Source organism: Macrotis lagotis, chromosome 3, assembly GCF_037893015.1.
Source record: "Macrotis lagotis isolate mMagLag1 chromosome 3, bilby.v1.9.chrom.fasta, whole genome shotgun sequence".
NCBI lineage: Eukaryota > Metazoa > Chordata > Mammalia > Peramelemorphia > Peramelidae > Macrotis > Macrotis lagotis.
In genome coordinates this window covers 257637209-257662753 of record NC_133660.1, presented here as the reverse complement: position 1 = coordinate 257662753, position 25545 = coordinate 257637209, and the positions used below count along the sequence as shown (strand labels likewise).

The window sequence follows — 25545 nt, the reverse complement described above, 5'->3', positions numbered from 1 at the left end:
TCAATTTTGATCAATGCATAGCATGGAAACAATTTAAAGACTATGGGCGGCTAGGTGGCGTAGTGGATAAAGCACCGGCCTTGGAATCAGGAGCACCTGGGTTCAAATCAGTCTCAGACACTTAATAATTACCTAGCTGTGTGGCCTTGGGCAAGCCACCTAACCCCATTTGCCTTGCAAAAACCTTAAAAAAAAAAAAAAAAGACTATCAGACTGCCTTCTGTAGGGGGTAGGGGAAGGAAGCAAGATAAGGGGGGGAAATTGTAAAATTCAGAAAAGAAAAGAAAAGAAATAGTCTTGCATAACTGGTTTAAAGCTTATTTAATGATTAATTATATTACTGCTATAGTCTATTACCCAAAATTCATTTTGCATTTCTACACTTGCATTCATTAAGGAAACTGGTTTTAAAATCAAAAATGCATTTGCCTAATATAAGCAACTTGTGATTTTTTCTCTGGAATTATGAGAAAGTTAAATAATTCAGAAACTATTCATTCTTGCACTATTTAAAAGAATTAACCTGATCAGTATTTGTGGTTTGTTAGGAAAGTGGGGCTCAGAGCGGAAGAGAAATTCTTTGATTACACCTCTTAATTCCTCCTCTCAGAACAGCCAATTTAAATTCTACTTAAATTGACTGCATTTGAATTTATATATTTGTCAAGAATCATCTATTAACCTTTCATTTCTCTAATCTGTTAAGAATTTAGCAGTGCAAAATATTGCCTAATAGAATTCTTTATTTTATTGTGATAAGACCCCTCCTTTTCATGACCACAGAAACAGCCCCTAGCCAACCCAAAGGTGGAAATTTCATCTCAACTTCAAGAGTCAGTAAAGTGAGGAGGCAACTTAAACACTAGTTAGAAGACAAAATATAAATATAAGGAAATGAATAACAACATAGCCTGGAGAACACAAAGTGCCAAAGGAATGAGATAGAAGTGAGAGCTCACTTATTTAAAATAGGATAAGAGTTATATTCCTTTCATCAGAACAAGCTTATTCCTGGAATGACAGGGGGACAGTCAGTGCAAATGCACTATCAGAGATGGAAAATTCTGTGGGGAAAAAAAACAAGAAGAATTTTGCTGAACCTTAAAGTGTATGGATGGAGGAGAGCAAGGGACAAGAAGAATAGAATGGTAGAGACACAAAATCTATCAATGTCCAGCTAAACAAATTATGGTTCACTGATGGATTATATTATTATTGAGTTGTCAATAAGTATGATCAATACAGAGAAGCATAGAAAGACTTACACAAAATGATACAGAATAGTCAAAAAGACAATATACACCAACACAAAGTAAATTGAAAGAATAACAAAACAACTGAAAGTAAATATTACAAAATAACAAAGAACAAGTCAGATAAGAAAAGATTTCTTCCTCCACTCCTCTGCAGAAATGGGAGGGCCACAGATGTGCAAAACTACGTATGTTTTCCTATTTTTTTCTTTATTGATCAGTTTTTGTTGGTTAGGCTTTTTTTCTGTAAAAAAAACTCATTATGTGGAGTTTCATAGAAGGAGGTAGCAGGAAGAAGACAGATGGGGGGGGGGGAAAGTAAGATTACAAAAAACAACCACCAAAATTATCTTAAATCCTTCAAATCAATATAGTGAGGGTTAAATATTTTGTTCAATATTTTAAAACAACTCTAAGGTTCCATCTCACATCCATCATATTTGCAAAATGACAAAAAAAATAAATATTACCAGAGGGTATGTGATAACAGACATACTAATAAACTCTAGACAGTGTCATGAACTAGTCCAATAGTTCAAGAAAAATAATTTGAAACTATACCCCAAAAGTCACTAACTAATCACAAACAGCAAAAAAAGGGAAAGGACTAATTTGTACAGAAACATGTATAGCATAATTTTGTATCAACAGATAACTAGAACAATGGAATATCCATCACCTAGGCAATAACTGAACAAATTATAGTACATGAAAACATCCTTGTGACACAGAAAGATATGTATAAAGTGATCTAAGAGATGGATTCAGAAAAACCTGAAAAAGACTTGTAAAAACTGATACAAGCTGCAAAATTCAACAGAACTATAAAGGAAAAACCAGAACTCTCATCAGTACAAAAAATAACCATGACTCCAAAAGATGGACAATGAGTCATATTTCTCATCTCTTCAGTGATAGTCTAGAAGTGCACAATGAGACACACATTATAATCAGAAATAATCTTTTTTTTACTATATTTTTGCTATAAAGAAAGACAATTATATTATAATGGTGGAGAGGAATGTTATGGGGGCGGAACAGAACAGTAAAAATGATGTCAAAAAAGGCAGGAGAAAAAAGAGATAAAATGGGGCAATTTTAGAATAATCATTTTAAATCTATTGATATTTTAAAGTTTATACATAACAGAAATTCATAGTTTCATACACAATCCTTTTTTCTCTTCTTTGAATATTGGTGTTGGTTGTTTGTCAAATTAAAAAGAAAAAAAATTCCTTAATCTTTTTTAAACTCAAATTTCTTCCTTTTTTTTTGAAAACAAAATCAACTATTTCCTGAACTTCTTTAACCAGGAACAAGCTGGGAGACTACAAAGTTAAACCAACATGACTCATCCATTCCTTTTTTGTTTTTATCAAGTCACCACCCACTTAATTCCAACCTGTTACTAACCAAGTGACTGCACCAGTGTAAAATATGTTTCTAATGAAAATATAACCAGCATCTCAAAAACCTCAAATTTTATTAAAGTTTTACAAGATATACATTTCTCTGTAAAATGCCACAATATATTTATATCTACTCCACAGTATTTCAATACTCCCACAATGTAATTACAAACTAATTGAAGTGCTACAATTTCTTTCTGTAAATTGGCATGTTTGGTAAGGAATGAAAAAATGTTAAAAAAAAATTAAACCTACATAAAATCTAAGAATCTAGTTGGAACAGTCACATTCCAAATGCAAATAAATATAAAGGAAATAAACCTTCTAAATACAAAAGTTGCACAAAACTTACATGGATAGGTAGATTAAAAGTAACTATAAATATTTGTCCATTTTATTTTTGGTAACCTTTTAGTTTTTAAAAAAGTCAAATTCATTCAAAATTACTATAGCCACTGTTTCCTCCCAATAGGAGGAATAAATCAATTCACATTTTATACTGTGTTTTTGCTTTGTGAAAGAGAAAGGATTATCAAGTACTTTTTTAAATGAAAAATGCTAAGAAAACACTTAAAAGCTACTTGCAACCTATAAAAGCTAGAAAATAAAATTAAATGTCTCAGATTCCCTCTTTCAAATGTTCAGATTCCTTCCTCCCCTTGCAAAAAAAATCCCAAAAAAACATAACTTCTCATCTTATCCTAATGATGCTCATTTTCTCTATTTTTAAAATACAAAGAAAGAAAAAGACAAATGGTGAAGCTAGAAGATAAGGAGTAAGATATAAAAATAACATTTTTTTCAATACATAAACACTAACATATCCTGAAGGTTCATAAATTAAACTTGCAGATGTGTATGCTGAAACAGGAAACTGAAAATATGCTCAGGTCCTTGGGTATTTTCCAGTGGTATTGTGACCAAAGAATCCAGGGAATGTGTTGACTATAACACAATCAGCACATTAAATAACAAGCTACATCTGACTTAGCAAAACACTCCAACTTTTGAAGCAAAAATTGACATGTCGGACATTTCAAAGTTGCTGGAAAATACAGTCAGTCACACACTGACAAGGATGCATTTATTGTCTCATCTACTCCATTAAGGCTCTACACACCAAAATAACATCTTTCTTGCTGCCACTCCCCCTTAAACATAAAGTCAATCCCATTCATGAATGTAAGCTCCTTGAGTATAGGAATTGTCTTCTTTTTCACAGTCAGATCATAATTAACAAGTGATAATAATGCAAAATTTGACTTAGTACTAATTGTAAAATGACACCACATCAACATTTCAGGTGAAGCAGTCATAGGTTTTAACACCATTCCACTGTCTAAGTCCATTTTTTTATGCTAGTATATGGATGTGATATGCTGCTGCATATGACATTAAGTTGTGTTAACAACTGCATGCCATATTACCAACAGTTGTGTGTTTTTTTTTTATAAACCCTTAAAACAAATTGGAAAAAAAGAAAGAATACTTCAGGGAAACACTGCCAATACAAAATAAGAAAATTATATGATTATCATACTAGAATAAAAACTAGATAGGAGTTCCATGAATGCAATAAGTAACTCTAAAATATGATGAAATATTGAAATGGTTTATGGTTTGGAAAATTATAAAAATGCACAGGTAGTATATAAAAGGAAAAGTCATGTGGCCTGAAGATTTCAGGCAAAAGTACATTTTCTTGGCAGAGCAATCTTTCAGTCTATTTATGGTTCAAGTTTATGTATGGCAAGAAAAGAAAAATGGAAATGAAGTGAGTAATGAAGAAACTTTTACTGTAAAAGTTATTTGGTTGGATCACTTTAAAAATCGAGTTCAATTGCATAATATTAAAAATTACCAAAGAGATAGCCAATGCACATGAGGAAATAGGTAAATACTATGATATTTTTAAGAAAATGAAAGGAAGTGGATATACCCTTATCTTTAATGTGGTTGAAATAGGTTTATTCTGGAAAAGGACACCTTCAAAAAAATCGGTTATTTCTAAGAAAGAAAAAAACATAACCTGGACTTAAAGCATCTAACCATGGCCTAAATCCTTCTATTAGAAGGTAATGCACAGCACATCTCATCAAGGGCTGTGGCTTGAAGTAGCCACAGGGCTTCCAACTACATGCAAGAATATGCTGGAAAGACTGACAGCTCTGGTCACTGTATCTGTAGCTGCCACTCAGCTTTCTATATTCATAGACTCAGACAGGGACAATCATGGAAATTTTTATGTAGGACTAACTTTGCAGCCCTCATTCTGCCTCCTGGGCTTGCCCCATTCACTACAGTAGCTTTCGTTCTCTTTCTGCTCAGCTCATCACTTGCTGTCTGGACTTGAAGGATCAAGAACCAAGTCTGGTGCTTCAAGGCAAGTCTTGGGCATATTGGCCAAGGATACCTGCTTGCTTTCCAGGATCAACTTTATCAGAATCAGCCTGTAAGAACCTATACAAGATGGTGATGGAATCCTTCCTGCTTCCCCAGAAGCCAGCAGATAAAGCAAGCACCAATGAAAGGGAGCATGATTCAAGTCAAGTAATTTATAATATCTTACAGTCGTGCTTCCTTCCCCCCAAGTGGGCTTTCTGCATTCATTCTGGGTAATGAATTAGGAGATGGCTCTGGGTGCCAGTAGAGTTAACTGACTTGCCCAGGTCAGATTTGAACTGACTTCAGGAATGGTGGCAATAAATGCCATAGCTGATTTGTGGATGTCTTGAGTCATAGGATGGGGGTGTTGCCTAATGAGGGTATAAGAAAAAAATACATGAGTGAATAAATATACTGGAAAAAGCTGGCAAAAAAAAAAAATGGGAAAATTGAAAAAAAAAGGTAATGCAGGGAGATTTTAAATTAATACCAATGCTTATTCATCAGTTCAAAACTCCCACTCCAAGAAGTTATCTATCAAATAAAAAATCATGAGTGATTAAAGTGTTTTTGAAAACTGGTTTTTAAGTTATCTAGCCCAGTTGTGGAAAAATATTGCAAGGACAAAAGTATCATATTTAAAACATGACTAATTTTAGATAATGCCCCAGGTAAGCCAACTATACTTGATCCACAGTGTCAGAATGTAAGCATGAAAATTCACTGAGCTCTCTGCACCTACCAGTTATATATGAAAATTTAAAGAAAGAAGACAGTTCAGTTTATGCTACTAAAGATTTTAAACAAAAAATTTTTTTTATCATATTGTTAATGAAGGCTTATATTTAGGTATGATAATAAGTTAAAATTTTTCACTTTAAAATTTTGTTTTCTATAAGCATTTTGTAATAAAAATCAGAAATACATTTTTATTCTTTGCTATTTTATTATATTGATAAAATTTCCATTGGGTTATAATCAATTACTATATTTTATAGGTAATTATAATTTCAAATATTAATAATTTGAATAATGCAATATTTCACACTATTAGAGACCTACCTGTATTTGTATCCTCAATATTAAAAGCATGGTGCTGGCCCACAGTAAACATTTAATAAATATCTTTCTTATGCAATTCATTTATTCTAAAAATTTTCTATAACTAAATTAAAGTTGATCAAAGAATGTATGAAAATGTTGATAAATATAAATTATCTGTATCTAAGTCTTCTGGACCCCAATCTATATCTTAAGCCTCTAGAAATACAAATACTGGGTAATTCATTAAAACCAGATCAAATGTCTAATGTGAGGAGAGTAAAAGAGAGAAGGGTTGGGAGAAAGGAAAGTAAAAAGATATTAACTATGATAAACACATTCTCTCACAGTGGTAATAAAGAGGCAAGAACTTTAGTGAAGAAAGTCACCAAATTCCATAAAACAAGTCTACCCAGAGATCAATGTTATATAATTATCTTATTTATTTATTTAAAACTATATTCCTAACAAAATACTTTAGTGTCTTGTCCTAAATTAAAACATTCTTTAAAACCATAAGTTTGAGAATAGAAGCAAGAATGCACAGCAGAGACAGAAATACAGGGGAACTCTCCCAAATTCTCCTCCACAACTTTAAATAACATCTCAAATGAAATTTTGGAGGGACAGAGCAAAGAAAATGTCAGAGTGAGACATTTTTCTCACATTTATTGCAACTTAGGAAGTCAGCACAAGAGGTCTGTGACATTGGGTGGGGGCTGGTTCAGAGTCTAAAACATGGACAGCACTAATGGTGGGCCTTGGAAGCAACTGTGACCTCCACTAGCTTTGGAACTCTTCACCCAGGGAAGGGAATGAAGAGGCATTGACTATTGGCCAAAAAAAGATTACAGGCAACTCTATAACCTATTTTTACTTTCTTTCACCCAACCCTTCTCACATTAGACATCTGATGTGGTTTCAATGAGTTATCCAATATTTGTAATTCTTGTGACTTAAGATATAGATTGGGGTCAAGAAGACTTACAGATAATTTATATTTGTCCTCATTTTCAAATTCTTTGCTTAACTGTAGTTATAGAAAATTTTGAGAATAAAAGAATTGCATAGAAAAGATATTTATTAAATGTTTACTGTGTACCAGCACCATGCTTTTAATATTGAGGATACAAATAGGTCCCTAATAGTTTGAAAAATTGCATTACTCAAATTATTAATATTTGAAATTATAATTACCTCTAAATTGATTCTAGCCCAGTGGAAAGTTTATATCTGTTTATCAATACAATAGCAAAATTCTGGGTCACAGTTCCAGGAGGGGGACCACTTGTGGTGGGTCATGGGGAAGAATAGGAGTTCTGAATGAAGTTCCAAGGGAAGAAAGGAGCACTAGGACTTGCAGCTACAGGAGAACAATTTGAGTAAAGACTAGAGCCCAGTCCAGGAGAGCACCACCCATCTTGGAAGTCATCAAAATTAACTTTGAAAAAAGCAGCATGAAAAAGCCTGAAACTTAAGGTAGTCCTTTTCCATGCTTTAGTGAGCAGAGTCCAACTTTAACTCAAAGTGCAAAGTCAAGGAATAGGCTAGAAAAATGAGTAAACAACAACAACAACAAAAGAACTTGACATAAAATGCTACTACTATAATGGCAGGGGTGACCAACACAAACTGAGAAAAGGACAACAATGTGAAATGTGAAAATAGCTACAAAGCTCAAAGAAAAAGTGACCTGCTATAAGGAAACAAGCCCAACAAGAATTCCTGGGAGAGTTAAAGAAAGAGATGAGTGGTAAAGGAAAAATTGAGAAAAAAAATGATACAAGAAAATTATGAAGAGAATTGCTTAGTAAAAGAGGCACCAAAAAAAAAATACCAAATAAAGTACCTTTAAAAAAACAGAACTGACCTAATGGTAAAAGAGATACAAAAAGCCTACAGAAAATAAATCCTAAAAAATTAGAATTAGGCAAGTAAAAGCTAATGACTCCATGAGATACCAAAAAACAATAAAATAAAAAAAGTCAAAAGGACGAAAAAAATTGAAGAAAACAAATTATCTCACTAGAAAAACAAGTGGCCTGGAAAACAGATCAAGGAAAAATAAATTTTTAAAAATTGGACATAATATTTCAGAAATTATCAAGTGGAAACTGACCTGCTATCTTAGATTCAGAGGATAAGAAAAGAAATTGAAAGAATCCATCAATCTTCTTAGAGATCCAAAAATGAAAACTCCCAGGAATATTATAGTCAAATTCCAGAGCTCCCAGGTCAAAGAGAAATTACAGCAAGCAGTCAGAAAGAAACAATTCAAATCATATTAGATGTAGCTGAATTCATGGCAAAGGAGCTAGAATTACAATGAAAAATCACCTGCTCAGAAAAAAAAAACAGTATTATACTTACACTTCAGTGGGGGGGGGGATGAACTTTTAATGAAATGAAAGACTTTCAAGAATTCTTGATGAAAAGACTAGAGCTGATTAGAAAATCGGACATTCAAACACAAGATTCAAGAGATGCATAGAAAGGTAAACATGAAAGAGAAATCATAAGAGATTGAAAAAAGATTAAACTAGGGTGGCTAGGTAGTGCAGTGGATAAAGCACCAGCCCTGGAGTCAGGAGTACCTGGGTTCAAATCTGATCTCAGACACTTAATAATTACCTAGCTGTGTGGCCTTGGGCAAGCCACTTAACTCCATTTGCCTTGCAAAAACCTAAAAAAGATTAAACTGTTTATATACCTAAATGAGAAGAAGATACATATAATACCTAAGAACTTTATCATTATTGGGGCAGTTGGAAGACATCTACAGAGAGGGCATGGATCAATTATACTGGGCTGATCTCAAAAAAAATAATAAATGAAGGGGGATGAGAAAGAGATATACTGGGAGAAGGGGAGAAGAATCTCATAGAAGAGACTTGCAAGGAAGAGTATTTACAGTGGAGTACACAATGAGAGGGAGGAGGGTGGAGACACAATGCTGGAACTCTCTCTCACTGGTTCAAAGAGGGAAGAATGTATGCGCGCATTGTACATACATACATACATACATACACACATACTCTCTCATTTGAGTATAGAAATCCATCTTACCTAACAGGGGAAGGATATGAGGAAGTGGGAGGGATAATAAAAGAGAATGATGTGAGAGAAAGTGGTCAGAAGAAAAACAGACTTTTGAGAAGGGATAGGATAAACAAGAGATAGTAGGATAAACAAGAGAAAAACAGGATAAAGGGAAATATACAGTAATCCTAACTGTGGATGTAAATGGAAGTAGATAGCAAAATGGATTAGAAACCAGAATTCAAGAATATGCTGTTTATAAGAAACCAGACACAGACAAGAGAGACAGCAGCACAGTTAAAATAAGGAGCTGGAATAAAATCTATTTATTATGCTTCAGCTGAAATTAAAAAAAAAGGCAGGGATAGCAATCAAGATCTCAAGCAAAGCAGAAGCAAAAACAGAGCTAATTAAAAGAGATACTTGGAAAACCACCATCTCCTAAAAGGTACAACAGACATGAAGTAATACCAAAAATTTTTACAATAAATTTCTCTGATAAAGACTTCATTCCTGAGTCAAATTTATAAAAATAAGAACTCTCCCCCAACTGATAAATGGCTAAGGATATGAACAGGCAGTTTTCAGAAGAAGAAATCCAAGCCATCTATAATCATGTGAAAAAAATGTTCCAAAACACTGTTGATTTGAAAAAATTCAAATTAAAAGAACTCTGAAGTATCACTTCACACCTTTTAGAAATGGCATCCCTTCTGCTAGAAGGGATGTGGAAAATGGTACATCAATGAACCACTGGTGGAGCTGTAGAGTGATCCAATTGTTCTAGAAAATAATTTGAAACTGTGGTCAAAGAGTTATAAAACTGCATATTCTTTGACACAGCTATACCACTACAAGATCTGTATCCTAAAGAGATCAAACAAAAAGGCAAAAAGACCTTTATGTACAAAATATTTATTGTCTATCAGTCATTTTTCAATCATGTCAAACTCTTTGACCTCATTTGGGGTTTTCTCGGCAAAAACACTGCAACAGTTTGCCATTTTCTTCTTCAATTCATTTTACAGATAAAGAAACTGAGGCAAATAAAGTGACTGGGACAGGGTCACACAACTATTAACTGTGTCGCATTTAAACAGAAAGATAAGTCTTCCTGACATCTGACCCAGCATGCCATTCATTGATCACTTACCTGCCCTAACAGAATATTTATAGCAACTCTTTTTAATGTGAGAAAGAACTGGAAATTGAGAGGATTCCCATAATTTGGGAGATAGCTGAACAAACTGTGGTATATGACTGTGATAGAATACTACTGGGTTATAAGAAATGATAAAGGAAATCATTTCAGAAAACTTAGGAAGACCTATATGAACCGATGCAAAGTGAAGTAAGGAAAACCAGTGACAAGAATATTGTAATGATGATCAGCTGTAAAAGACTTAACTTCTGATTAAAACAATCCAAAACAATTTTTAAAATCTTCTGATATAAAATGCTCTCTACTACCAGGGAGAGAACTGATAAACCAAGTGAAAACTGAAGTGTGTATTTTTTCATTTTACTTTTTTTCTTGCTTTTTTGTGACATGGCTAATACAAAAATATGTTTTGCGTGGTTTCACATGTATATAATGCCATGGCTTTCCACCTCAGTGGGTGGAGGAAGAGGCTGAAAAGAGGAAGAGAACTTGAAACTCAAAAAATGTTTTTTAATAATACTAAATACAAATAGCAATTTTAAAAATAGAACATAGAATTAATAACTAAGTTTCTCCTGTCAAAGGCATTTTAAGGAACTATAGAGTATGTGTATGCATATATAGATATATAAATAATTTTTTTCTGGGGCAGCTAGGTGGTGCAGTGGATAGAGCACCCGTCCTGGAGTCGGGAGAACCTGAGTTCAAATCCAGCCTCAGACACTTAATAATTACCTAGCTGTGTGGCCTTGGGCAAGTCAACCCCCATTGCCTTGCAAAAATAATTTTTTCTTAAATATCAGAGAGACAAAAGAGAAAGGGGTAGAAATACACAGTAATCATCTTTTCAACTGCATTCACTTGGAAAAGGCACCTGTTTATTTAGAAAATATCACTCTCTAGGAAGTTCTTCAGGCCTGGAAAAATAAATGGTCAAAGTATGACTACCTATATTCTACTTCTCCTTAAGAATATTATGGTCCCATTGTAATTTACACTACCATGTATCTATTACTGTATATTATGAAATTCATTCCAGATTTGGGGTGACTAGCTAACCCATTTATCTGCTATTTTTTAAAAGCAAGAAGTCCTTTTTAAACCTTCCACTATATAACCTAGCTAAATGGATTGACCACACAAAATTGCTTCATGAAATATTGGTCAAATACAAATAAGAAGGATGTAAAAGCATTTAAAGTGAAAATTTCCTTGAACTTAAAGGAGAGGCAGTTAGTGCAACTCCCTCATTTTATAGATGAGGAACCCTAACTATGCCCATAAGCTCAGTGAATTAATTGTCCAATGTTGAAAAGACAGAAAATAAAAGAACCAAGTTTTAAATCCACAGAAACAAGATTTAAAACCAAGTCCTGTGATGTCCAATACTTTACTATTTCCACTATACCACTGGTAAAAAGTATCAATAAAAATTGTGCTGGGGCAGCTAGGTAGCACAGTGGATAGAGCACTGGCCCTGGAGTAAGGAGTACCTGAGTTCAAATCTGACCTCAGACACTTAATAATTACCTAGCTGTGTGACCTTGGGCAAGCCACTTAACCCCACTACCTTGAAAAACTAAACAAAAAACTAAAAAAAATTGTGCTTTTTATCTCTTGTCCTTCCCCACTACATATCTGAAAGAAAGGACAAATAAAAGTCCAAAAAGAACCAAATGGACCTCAAGAAAAAAGTCCAGTGAATATTCAAAGAATCTTAAATGATTTTAATATATCTTAAGCAGTACAGTATCCAAATTTAAAGAATAATTTATCATGGTCAAATATTAATGATCAATTTGGATATTACATGGGGGAACACAGTCCTAAACAGAGTGAGGATATCGATTTCTTTTTTTTTCTGACCAATGACTTTTTAATTTAAAATTCATTTGATATATTTTGGTTTTTTTCAGCTTTTTTTTCCTACTGCATCCCTACTTCCACTCCTCTTCTACAGACCCTTCTTTTATAAAAAGGAATTTGAAAAGAGGACAAAAAAAACGTAGACAAAAATTAGTCTACATGTTTAAAAAAAAAGTGTTACTGGGCTTTATGCCCTTTTCCACATCTCTGGTCTGCAAAGAACTAGGTGGAAGTATCTTCTCTTATCTCTTCTTTGGGGTCAAATTTGCTCATTATAATTTTAAAAGGATGAAGTTGTGTTGTTCTTCTTTCTATTTACCTTATTAGTACATTTTTATCCCAGTCCTTCTAGCTTCACTTTACATCAATTTGTAGGAATCTTTACAGGATTCTTCATTCATCCTATTGATCCATTGGTTCTTGTCCTTCATTATCAAAGAAGGCCAAAATGGCATCACTATATGAGCACAGTAATAGTCATTTTTAATGAACCATACATTTTTAGTCACTCCCCAAACCAATGACCATTTACTTTATTTACAATTCTTTACTACCATGAAAAGTGTTACTATATTTTGCTTCATATAATGTCTTTCTGTTTTTCATCTCCTTAGGAAGTATGGTTAGCAGTGGAATCTCTGGAGGAAATAGTATGAACATTTTAGAACGACATCATTTTCAAAGCAAAAGAATAATTATCATTGCTTTTAAGGTATTGGTTGACAGATTTTTTTGAACAGAAATTTAGAAATTTCTATAACATACGGCCAAATCAAATAAATCTTTACTTTGCTTTTCCTAGATTCTTTTCAAAACAAAACAACGTATGTTCAAATCTCCAAAAATATATTCTTACTGAAGAAACATGCATCCACACAAAACGAATAATCATAAGAATCCACCAGGTTACCACACAAATCTTAAAAACAAGTCAAAGGAAAAAGTGAGTGAAAAGGGCATAATATTGATTCTGTTGAATTTCAATAATCAAACCAATCAGAAAAGAAAAAACAGAAGAAATTCTTATCTGCATTTACAGACCAGTCTTTCTTCCAACCAGGAAAAAAATGGTACTAAATTCTTTCATTAATAAAGAAATCCAAACAGCAGGATCTTTCTTAATATCATGAAAATAATCAGCAATCATAAAACCACCCTAATGAAACATCAACATAGAACACTAAAAAAGTATTAGATCTAGAGCCAGAGGTTCAAATTCCAACTCTCCCATTTATTATCTGTACCATTTGGAAAAAGTCACAAACCCTCTGTGACCTTCAAGTATCCTTTTCTACAAAATGGAGGAGTTTGATTAGTTTCTAAAGTCCCTTACAGTTCAAAATCTATCATCCTAAAATCATAATTAAAAAAATCCAAATGGAATTTATTGGTTAAGCAATGAGTAACAGTTGAATTTCTGAAATTAAGAAAGCAAAATATTTTTCCACTATTCAACTGCACACCAACAATAGATAAATCGGATTTTATCCATCTCAAGTGATATTGATGTTATACTGTTATATTGTTTCTTACAAACGTTTTATAGATTCATTTATAGGAATGAGAATATTGGTAGGAAACTAGCAGCATGAATTCTTAAATTCATAAATTACTATAAAATATTATTGATATACTTTTTAAAAGCTTCAAGATAGCAATGTTATAACAATGCAACAAATATTGCAGTTAAGAAATGAAATCAAGCAAGCATTCTTCAAGAAAACAAATGTACCAGGTTTCTGCCATGTGTAGCATGCCTGAAGTCTTAATCAAGCAGGTATAAAGGCAGCTTCTTTGAATATGGAGGGAAGTAATAACAAAGACTTTTCTGGTTTTGTTCTATTTACACTGGCAGCTGGAAAATTTTCATGTCCAAAGTAATGAAATGAAAAGAGTGATGACCTTGAGAGACCTAGCACTGAATGTGAATCCAGACTCTACTACTTACTGCTCCTTGATCTCTTGCAAACCATAGCTGTCCCGGAGCTTAATCTTCTGGAGAATAAGAGGGTAGAATGAAGGGGGTGATGATTGCTGTAGTGCCTTCCAGTTCTGGATTATGAATTCTTACTTTGGGGTCCAAGAACTTGTTTTTCAATATTTTAATAACTGTACTTCAATTAAAAAATTTCATGTTTTACATTTGACGTTATTCTGAGGAATCCACAAGTTTCCCCAAGCTGCTAAAGAGATACAGTCACAAAAAATGTTAAGCCTCCTTGATCTAGATTTATGACCTAAGACCTTATATCAAACCCCTCAGAGAAACTTGAGCATCATGTGTCTCTTACTTATCCAGTTACCAGACCCTATCAATAGAAATGCAAGGCATCACACTTTGCCTTCCAACCAAACTGTCTTAGCTCACTGCCTCCTGAACATACAACACAACTCTTTCCTCCTACCTCCAGGTCTTTCCACACACAGCCCCCTCCCTATGCATGAAATGTCTAGTTTTCCTTTTTCTCCTGTTCATTCCATTTATGTTCAACTGACATTTGAAATCTTCTATGAAGCCTTTTCCAGATTCTCTTTTCTCACATCCATAAGAATTTCTCCATTTCCCTTTGATCTCATATTGTCCTGTTTTGCAGCTCTCTGGTGCACTTATTTAATATTGTGCATACCTGTATTAGACTATAGAACTACTTAGATATGCCACATCTTCATTAAGTTTTGCATATGCCCCAGTAGCACAATGTTCAGTATAAATTATTACATTTTCATTCTTTAAAATCACTAAAAAACACAATTCATCCACAAGTGCTATCAAAGCACTGAACCAATTAACAAGCATATAAGCTCTAGGCCCAGTCTGTGCTTAATGTTGAGACATAAACAGACCCTGCCTTTGAGGAGCTTGCATACACAGTGATGCTGTGGCACTGTATGCTAGTAATATCATAAATTGTTTCTGTGATCCAAAATCTTCTCCAGGTATTTTCAAAGTTAGTACACAATCATGCAACAGTTAACCAGCTAAAGAAGTTTTCATTTATGCAAAACAAAAAACAAAAAAACAAAAAAAAAACCTGACAAACTGGAAATTCCCTTATGTTTCCCATCAAATAGAAGTAATAAAAGAAACAGACAAGTATGCAAAGGCCGGTTTATGTGCAGAAGATCAGTGCCATATAAAAAATTTTTTTTTAAAAAAATATTCTTTTTTCAGGAGGCTGCTAGGTGGCACAGTGGATAGAGCACGGGCCCTGGAGTCAGGAGTATCTGAATTCAAATCCAACCTCAGACACTTAATTACCTAGCTGTGTGGCCTTGGGCAAGCCACTTAACCCCATTGCCTTGCAAGAAGGGGAGAGAGAGGGAGGGAGGGAGGGAGAGGGGGGGGAGAGAGGGGGAGAGAGGGGAAGAGAGAGAGAGAGAGAGAGAGAGAGAGAGAGAGAGAGAGAGAGAGAGAGAGAGAGAGAGAGAGAAACTTGTAAACTTCAAAATTTTCAGGAAACCTTGTTGGATTTTGAATTACTCTGGCTTTGAACTTTGAAGCATCAAATTGACTAAATCAAAGAGTCACAAATGCTGTAAGAAATGCCAAGCAGGGTGATTTCAGAAAAACTGGGAAAAACATTTATGAATGACACATAGTGAAATGAACAGAACCAGAAGAACACTGTAGTAGTAACAGCAATATTATTTAATAAAGAACTGTGAATGACTTAGCTGTTCTCAGCAATATAATGATCCAAGATCATCCCAAAAGACTGATGAAGAATACTAACCTCCTCCAGAGAAAGAATTGAAATTGTCTGAATATAGACTGAAGATTGCTATTTTTCACTTTCATTTTTTTATTTTGTTTGAGTCTTCTTGAACAAAATGACTAATATGGAAATGTTTTACATAACTGTACATGTATAACTTATATCTGACTGCTTACTGTCTCTGAGAGGAACACAGGGACAGGAAGAGATTTGTAATTCGAAATTTTAAATGTAAATAATAAAAAATAGAAAAGAACAAACATTTTATCTATGAAATATAGCAAGAATTTTGAAATTTTTGAACTTTCCGTTCTAATTCAACTAGATACCTGTTATATTTAAGCACCTACTACATAAAAAAACATAGTGCCAGGCAATAGCAATATAAACATCAAAACATAGTGCCTTCCCTAGAGGAGCTGACATTATAATGGAAAAACATATAGTTGGATATATATATACAGGATCAATTTGAGAAAGCAGAGAGTAAAAATAACTAAAGAAACAGAGAAAAGTCTCCCATAAACTAATAAACTGGGAAGAAATCTGAACAGTAGATTCCAGTAATGGAGGAGATAAGCTATAGAAAGACATTAAGGAAAAAGATGAACCGCCAACCATGGGAAACAGCAATTAGGTCCATTTAGACAGAGTCAAAGGGAAAGATATACAAAAAAAAAAAATGCTTGAGATGGGTAAGAGTCAGACAGTAAAAGACTTTGAATGGCAAGCTGAATAGTTTCCATTTCAATCCTAAAGGCAATAGTGAGCCACTAAAGGTTCTTGAGTTAAGAAGTGATATGCCAAGCTTTAGGAAGATTGCTTTAGCATCTGTTGAGAGGATATACAGAACAGGAAGAAAATGGAAGCCAGGAACAAATTAGGAAAAAATATAAGAGTCCAGATGAGAGGGGATGAAGGTTCGAACTAACTAGTGGCCATATGAAGAGAAAAGAGAGGGTAGATGAGAGATGTTATAGACACAGACTCTGGTTGGCAAATTACTGTATGTAGTAAGGAAGAGAAGTGCTGATGATGACTTCAAGGCATTGTCCTGAGTAATACAGGTAGTATTACCCTGAAGAGAAATAGGGAAGGTTTGAGAAAAGATGGGTTTAGGGAAGATTTCATTTGGTACATTCTGAGTTTGAGACACCTAATTGATGTCCGAAAGAATGAGTCAAGACTACATGGCTCACGGTAGAATCTAGAACATTATCTTACCTGTACAAAGATAAATGAACTTAAGACTGTTGATAATATCACCAAGAAAGAACTATTTAAGAAAGGAAGAGGACCCAGGGCAAAGTCTTGCAGGACCATTAATAGTTAAATTGATGATCCCCAAAAATAAGAATCTGTGTATAATTACATGAAAAAACTAAAGGAGAAGAGGGAAGACACACTGTCATTGAGCCAAAGGATTTTTAAAAGTTTGAGAATTGAGAAAAGCCCATCAGATTTTGCAATAGATCTGTTTAACCTTAGTGAAATCAGAAACCAGATTCCAAAGTGTTAAAGAGTGGGAATAAAGGAAAATGGAGGCAGTTGAGTGCAGACAGCCTTTTCTAGGAGTTTTGCTATGTAAAAAAGCAAATGTAGGATAGATAATATCTTCTGGGAATGAAAGGAGCAAGTGAAGTGTTTGGGGTTTTTTAGGCTGAGGAGACCCAGGCATGTTTAAAGGAAGGCTGAGAACCAGTAGATAAAGGAGAGAATAAGGATTAGAAAAAGAAGCAGGATGAACAAAGTGGCTCGAGGAGACAGAATGGAGGGACTAGCATAAGGTTGAACCTTGGCAAATATGGGAAGAAGTCAAGGACTTTTGAAGCAATAAAATAAAGGGGAAGTTTAACAGGTGGTCCCTATTTCTTCAGTAAGTAGGAAGGCAAGGTTCTCTACTGAAAGGAAAATGGCAGCATAGGAGAATTAAGGAGAAGAAATTAGATCTGAGATAGTTACTATGGGAAGTACTACAGAAAGTCAATTAGGAGAGAATAAAAGGATTGCCAAAAGCAGCAGTGAAGACCAAGCTGAGATCAAATAACAAAAATTTGTAGTGTCCCCCAGTCAACATGGTTCCAAAGCTTCCTCCAGTGCTGTTAAGCTGCCTATGAATAGAAATGGGGGGGGGGGGGGCTGATCTCTGGGGCAGCTAGGTAGCACACTGGATAGAGCACTAGCCCTGGAGTCAGGAGAGCCCAAGTTCAAATTCGGTCTGAGACACTTACACTTACCTAGCTGTGTGACTTCAACAGCACTGCCTTGCAAAAATAAAAACAAAAAAAATTCCTGACCTCTGAAATGAATAAAGCTTCGATATTGCTATCTAAATGTGAGGAAGTGGGGAGGAGGGAGAACTTCTTAAAATTTAGTGTCATTAAACTGAAAATAACTTAAAATTATTAAGATTATATATGCCACAAGATCAATTTTGAAGATTTTCCATTGACATAATCCAAATCACATTAACTTTTGATGATATAATCAACTACTTTATCTTAGCTATAGTTGTAATCATCATTAAATTTGCAATTCTACTTGTATATACACAAGTTTTATTGCAATGTAACTATTTTACTTCAAATTATCACTATTGTAGAATTTTTTTTTAACTTTCACTTTCAAAAAGATGTGATTCTGCTGTTTAACCCAAGTTTTCTAGCTCTCAGGCCTTAAACAAACACCTTCAGGTATTTTAAGATTATCACAAAGCTTTACATATCTTAAAGGCAAACTACCCAAAATCCTTCCATTAAATTATATCACAAGAAAAAAAGGCCCTTCATCTCAACTAAAGTTCAGATACAGATTTAGGATCATCAGAAACAAAACTTTATCTCATACTCTACAGTGAACAAATTTCTCTAGGAGATCCAATTTCATTTTTAGCATGCAATCTCTTCTTGACTTATTATTTAAAACTAGCAATGTTATACATCTGAAGTCATACAATTTTCCACACCTATAAGATTCTTGTAGAAACATAAACAAATATTATTTTCAAGCTCTTAAAGGATTGTTTTATAGAGTTCTACAATGTCTTTGCAGCAGGTCAGAGTCCTTCATTCTTCAAAATTAAGTTTTTCTCCATTTATTTCATACATCTGCAGAAAAAAACTTTTTTAATTTTAAAAAACAAAATAACTTGAAATTATTGTAATTTTTTAATCAAGTCATTTTTAAAAACTTCTGACATGGAACTATTTCACAACTCCAAACATATTTTTCCTTTTTCCCCATCAGGTTTTAGCTTACAAATACATTTCATGGTCTACCACAATTTGTCAGAAACTTGTTAGAAGAAATAATCATAGATACAAAACTGATTTAAAAACAAAAACAGCAGTTATAAAAGCCAAACTGAATTTTACTGAAAGAGTTCCTTCAATAAACTGGCAAAATACGGAGGAATGATATCTCAGTCTTCTCCCTATGCTGGTGTTCTCCACCTCACCTCATCCATACCATTCCAATTTTTGGTGGCACTAGCCTCCTAGCTGTTCCCTGAACAAGATACTATATCACCTGACTCCAAGCATTTTCACAGCTGACCTTCATATCCGAAAGGCTCTACTAGCTCTGCTCTGCCTGAGCTTTCTTTGGCTTTCTTCAAGTCCAGTTAAAGTCCCACCACCCACACAGTCTTTGCCAGCTCTTCTTTCTGTTGATCATTTCCATTTTATCTTATAACTATATGTGTGTGTGTGTGTGTGTGTGTGTATATAGACATAAACACATGTGTGTATATACACATCAACATATATAGAATTTTGTTTGTACATAGTTATTTGCACTTGTCTCCCCATTAAACTGTAAGCTCCTTGAGAGAAGGCATTGTTTCTGTATTATCAGAATTTAGGGCATTGCCAGGCCCAAAGAAATGGCTTGATAAAGATGGAAGACTTAACACACTGACTGTTTCACCACGATTTGTGCTAAGAAGTCCTCCATGGCAGAGTCTTCCCTCCAGGAAAGGAGAAGAGGGAAAAAAAGAGAAAAGTTAATATCAATCTTATTATTCATCAATAAAATCTCCAGTGACTTTTCTAAGAGTGATACAATCTTTCATACCAACGCATGTCAAAGTATATTTCAGTATTTTTCCTCTAAATAATATGTGGAAATCAAAATTACTAGTAGTAATCTTACCTCAAAGTAAAACAGATCAAGAGAGGCTTAGTAAAAGTTTAAGTTAACCACTGAAATTCTATGCAACACATAGAAATAGGAATCCTAAAAAAAAAAAAAGCAAAAAAATCAGGGGGAAAAAAAATCAGCTTAAACCAAACATCTCAATTAAAAGATGACTACAGTACAAACAACAGAGTAACAAAGTTCAAAACTTGTCAAATGACAGGTTGTAGACTAGTCCCAGATTTTAATTAAAGCTCCCTGTTTCATGAGTTAATTAAGCTGCCTTTACCTACAGCATAAAACTTTTTTTGAAGTGTATCAAAATAGCTTATCATTCCTAGATACCACACCTTAAGTAAATCCTTCCCATGCTGAAGAAGTTATCTCATAAGGAGAGGTGGGGAGAAATGAAAGCAGGAGGAAGCTGGAGAAAGAAAGAAAGAAAAGATGGAAGCAGAACCCAAGGAATATAAAACCAGTGACAGAGATGCTAATGCTATTTCAATGAGACTGATCATTTAACAGGTGTCAATGGCCTATTCTTATCCTTCCAGCTATCACAATTGCTCACTGACTTTGTCTTCATAAATAAATGAACTTTGATCTCCAGAAATTTGAGCTTTTAGGGCAAAACATATTTCTCATTTTCCCCCCTCAAATCAATGCAACATTCCTGTTCTCTTTTCAGGATCTTTCACATATTGATATATGAAATGATAATATGTCTCACCCACATAGACATGGTTTGGAACCAAATACTGGCATATTTAATAATATTAAATATTTGCTTGGATTACTTAAATGAAGACACACTTTACACCACTATTAAATGATATGAATTCAGTGAACAGCACATTTAAAAGTCTAACAATTGGGTCCTATCTTGACTTGAAAAAGAATAAAAGCAGTCACAAATACTGACTTAGCACCAGAAAAAATGCAACTATAATTTTTAAATTAATAACTCTTCTCAATAACCTACAGGGAAGCTTCAGGGAAAAAAAACTGATACAGTTGTGTTCCAGTCTTAAGTCATACAAATACAAATATCTATGGCAAGTCAAGACTTAAAACCATAAAAATACAATTGGCTCAATCCTCTACCAGTTCTTAAGACCATACAAAGTATTCATAATTCCCACAGTTTTGTTCTTTAAGGATGGCAAACTGGAAGGCACATAGAGACAGTTTAAATAATGAAAGAGAGTTGCCTGACCTGCTTTAAAAAAACACAATATCTAATTTAACACAATATGCATTACACTTTTATCCACCACATAAATGAAAGTTAATACTCAAAATAAGAAAATTACAAAGCTACAAAACCTATGCACTTTTTCCCTAAAAAATAGGATTAATTTAAACTAAATCAACCAAAATAAATGAACTACATATTTTTTCCCTCAAAAGCATAATTAATTTAAATTAAGTCAACCAAAATAAGTGAACTATGCCCTCATAAGATAGGGATTCTATTTTCACCCTCCTCCCCATAGCCTCCACTACTACAAATGTCATCAATTCCTCAAAAGCTCAGCTCCAAAACTGTATCATCACTCATTTGATATGAACTGCTCAAGGTACTAAAAGGGGTTCTTTTTTTTTTTCCAGCAGTTGGATCCCAAAGCATAAAGAGCTTTACAGAAGATTCCTCTTGATCTAAATTTCCTCTGTAAACAAATGGTCGGCCATGGTAAAGATCTTACCAGTTTAAGGCAATTCACGTTATTTACAAGGTGAAGAGCAATACCATATCGTGTTTCTTGGGGATACTGCCTTTAAAAAGGAGGCATGGACAAACTGCCTCATTCTGGACAAGTGGAAGTTCTACTTTGTCTTCAAGAATGGCTTCCATTATGGAGCATATCACAATGGAGGTCACAAAGGCTTAGAAGGTCCACTTATAAGGTTCATTTCAGAAAAAAAGGTTGTACCTTATATAGTATTAGTGCCAATTAAGGCATTCTAAGTCTTAGTTAAGGCAAGCCATTAGGAAATTAGGAGAGCTTCTACCCTGGAATTTTACAACATCTTAATTTATTTTGGCAACAATGTTCTAATAATCATTTAATATGTTATTCTATGTTCTCTGGTAATTATAAAATAGGAGTAACAAATTTAAATATGCCAAGTTACAAATCCCTTTGATCACTAAAGGTTCTGACATGAGTTATGTCATAACATCTTTTCATTTTCTAACTCAAATCTAAAGATTCCTCAAAGTGTTACATCTTCATATTTCTGAATCAGCTTAGTAGAAATTCTGTCCTAAACTCAGATTTGACAAACTAGAGTACCCTGAGTACTCTGCTAGAGAACACTGAGAAGAGGAAGATTAATGCTATGTCATTAAAAGACCAAAAGTTCAGTACAATTAAAAAAATCCAACTATACTTCATCTTGATTAAATATATATGTGGAGGGAGGGAGGAAATGTCTACTCTTTAGTTATTTTAAGGAATATATTTCTGAATTTGATGATTTTTTTCCCTCTTCAATTCTTCCCACACCTGTCTGAACCTATATTGTCTTATCACCCAGTGCTCATGCTCTAGCTATTTAAAACAAAAACGAACGAGGACACCAGTGTACGGTTAATGTTAGCTTTAAAGTTGTTTCCTAAACTTCCTATAAAAGACTGATTAAAAATAAGACTCTGACCTTCATATTCACTTAATTACAATTATTTTGTTCTATAGTCTTCCAAAACACGCAAAAAGCAACATCCTGGAAAGACTAAAGCTTCTGAGTCTATAACAAGACTCTCCCCTCAAAGAAATCATACATTAATATTAATCTAAAATTCTAGTCCCAGAAGCTAACAAGGTTTATTTCTGAAGGCACAATGACTAGCGAAAAGGGCTGATTCCCCATCTGCTTGCCTGAGTTTAGCTATCATCTGCGTCTAAGAAAAGATCCAAACTATTTAATAATAAGTAAACAGGATCTCAATCCATTCCATGTTGCTCTGTTCTTTACTTTCATGCACATCTTACCTTACTTTAATACAATTCTAATTGATTTTCATTCTATTTTGCTGAAAATTATTTCAGTGAATTTCAATTGTTATGCAGTTCTTCTAACCCTAAATTGTAGGTAACGTGTCAGACATTAGTCCAGGAGTCTCCAATAGTTGCTGGGCACACTTTATATCCTGACACTAATGAACCACCAATTTATCTTTTCACTTCTTCAACATTAAAACTAATTTCAAAAATCAAATAAATACTAAAGTAAATACTGGAGGATGTAAAAAAAAAAACCAGCCCAATCTTGACTTTCTATAATATGCCACACAGTCCGCATCGGTAAAAATTAACTTGTTGCTGATCTGACCGTGCTACTTTGTTTTTCTTCATTCTATCAGTCAAAAGAATAAATGTAACAATAAACCCTAACTCCTGTTTACTTTCGGCGATACCAGGTGTCAGCCTTGCGCTCCGTTAGGGCCGAAGGAGAGCTGCTCAGGGCTCACCGCACACATCAGCCTGCCCTCGCCAGCAGCGGGACCCGGTCCCCTCAAGGCCCGGCGCAGAGGGGCCCCGGGCCCGGCGCCAAGTTTCGGGCCAACCAGAAACTTCCTTCTTTGGGAAAACTCGTCTTCATCGTAAACGAGATGAATTTCGGAAATGAACTTTGAGGGGGAAGTCCCCCCGGAGCAGCGCGCCGGCGCGAGGGGAGAAGCAGAGCAGAAGGGCGGCGGGGCCGGGGCCGGGCCCGGGGCGCCCCAGGCCGGGGCCGGGGCGGGGGTCCTCACCTTCCCCGAGGCCGGCGCGCTCCCCGGGGCATGTCCGTGGCGGGGACGACCGGGGCGCCCGGCGCTTCAGCGGGCCGCGCCGCCCCGCCCCGGCTCAGCGCCTGCGGGCGGCCGCTGCCATCTTGGGCCGGCGCCGGAGAGCGAAGGGCGGAAGGACGAGGCGCGGGGCCCGGGCCCGCCGCTGCCGCTGCCGCTGCCGCTGCCGCTGTGGCCGTGCCGGAGCCCCGCGGCCGCCCGCCTCATCTTCCTGCCCGGGGGCGCGGCGCGGCGCGGGCTCGCGGGGCCGCGGCGCCGGGCACGCGCGGGAGGCGGGGGCGCGCCTCGGGCCTGGGCTCCTGCGCCGCCGCCGCCGCCGCCGCCGCCGCCGCCGCCGCCGCGTCCGTCCCGCCGCCGCGTCCGCCGCTCCGGCCCCTCCTCCCCCTCCTCTTCCGCCCGGCCGCCGCCTCCCCTCCGCGCGCCTGCGCGGCCGCGCCGCCCCGCCCCCGCCCGCCCCCGCCCGGCCCGCGGCGCCCGCAGGAGCGGGAGCGGCCCCTCCCCCTCCCCGCCCGCTGCTCCTGCGCACGCGCCCGCGCTCGGCCGAGCCGCACCCGGTCCGGGGCGGGCGCCTCCCCGCCCCCCGCCCCCCGCCCCGGCCGCCGGGCGGGACAGACGCGGGGGGTCCCTCCGTCCCCAAGAACCCCGCCCCGGGGGGCCCGCCGGCGCGGCCGCAGACCCGGACTCCCACAGCCACGCGCGACCCTCCCGCGCCGCCTCCCGCCCTCTCACCTGCCTGTCGGGGTCCGGCCGCCCCCGCCGCCCCGCCCTCCTCTGCTCACTTGGGGCGCATCCCGCCCCCGAGGCTCAAGTTTTCCCGAAGCCCAGGGGGGTCCCAGGAGTGCGGGCGCCCGCTGGGGAGCCCCTTGGCGCCGGAGCTTGGGAGGGGGCAGGCGCGGGCTCCCTTGGCTGCGGACTCGCCCCCTGGAGGGATTCCTCCTCCTGGCCGAGCTCTGGGAGTTCGGGTTCTCTTTGGAACCGAATGCAGCCCTCATAGATCATGCAACGACAAAAGATTGACTTAGTCATGGGCAGGGAGAGGTGTTCACCAAAGATAGTCAGCGAGGGCCCCGACCGCCTGGATGAACCCAGCCCTTCCCGAATTGGCCCCCTTTTCCCACCAGCTCGGGAGGAGAGGTCTTAGGGGCTCCCTTGTTTTTGCAGACAGCCAGTCAGAAAGCAATTCCGACAGTCTTCGCTTTTGGTTCCCTAAGTGAAGCGAGTCCTAAGAATAGTCTCAGTAAATTTTAAGGAGAAACTAGTTTAACTTGCACGGTGGCAGGAGTTAGATGTTTGTTCCTACCACACCCATGGGGGGAGGGGGGATTGGGGCAACTGGCAGACGGGTCAAACAGTTGGTACCTAAACACATCTCTGATTTTCAGATTACCTTCCCCAGAACTTTTGGTAGATCTGAATTCGTGTCCTCCCATCTAAAGAGTTTATGCACTGCATATTTTCTATGTAACTTCTTTCATTTCTGACTGCTCTCATGAATGGGTTTACTTGCTATTTCCAGTTTGAGCTGGCCTTTGATATAACTAGCATTTAGTGGGAAGTCAAGTCCTCTAATAACCTTTTAAGGGATAGCAACAAGGAAAATTGAATCTTAAAAAAAAATTGCCTAGCCCAGAAATATTTGAAAAGGGGAGGGGGGGTGGGAAAAGACACACATAATATTTCGGTCTTTACCTGTCTCTCTGAAGAAAATAGAGTGGCCAGCCTCATAGGCTCTTTGTCTACTCCC

At 36.7% G+C, this 25545-nt stretch overlaps 1 protein-coding gene and 1 non-coding gene across 3 annotated transcripts in view; one reads left to right on the top strand and one right to left on the bottom strand.

Moving 5' to 3' along the window:
* The window catches only part of LOC141518440 (homeodomain-interacting protein kinase 3-like), a 93459-nt gene extending 69591 nt beyond the window's left edge, over positions 1–23868 (bottom strand). For both annotated transcript variants that reach the window (XM_074230447.1, XM_074230448.1), the window contains exon 1: positions 23766–23868. The gene's annotated coding sequence lies outside the window, so the exon portion shown is untranslated. The remainder of the gene's footprint in view (positions 1–23765) is intronic.
* On the top strand, positions 4746–4872 carry LOC141519776 (small nucleolar RNA SNORA44). The gene has a single exon (XR_012477417.1). It is a non-coding gene; the product is annotated as a small nucleolar RNA SNORA44 (small nucleolar RNA).
* Positions 23869–25545: the final 1677 nt, after the last annotated feature.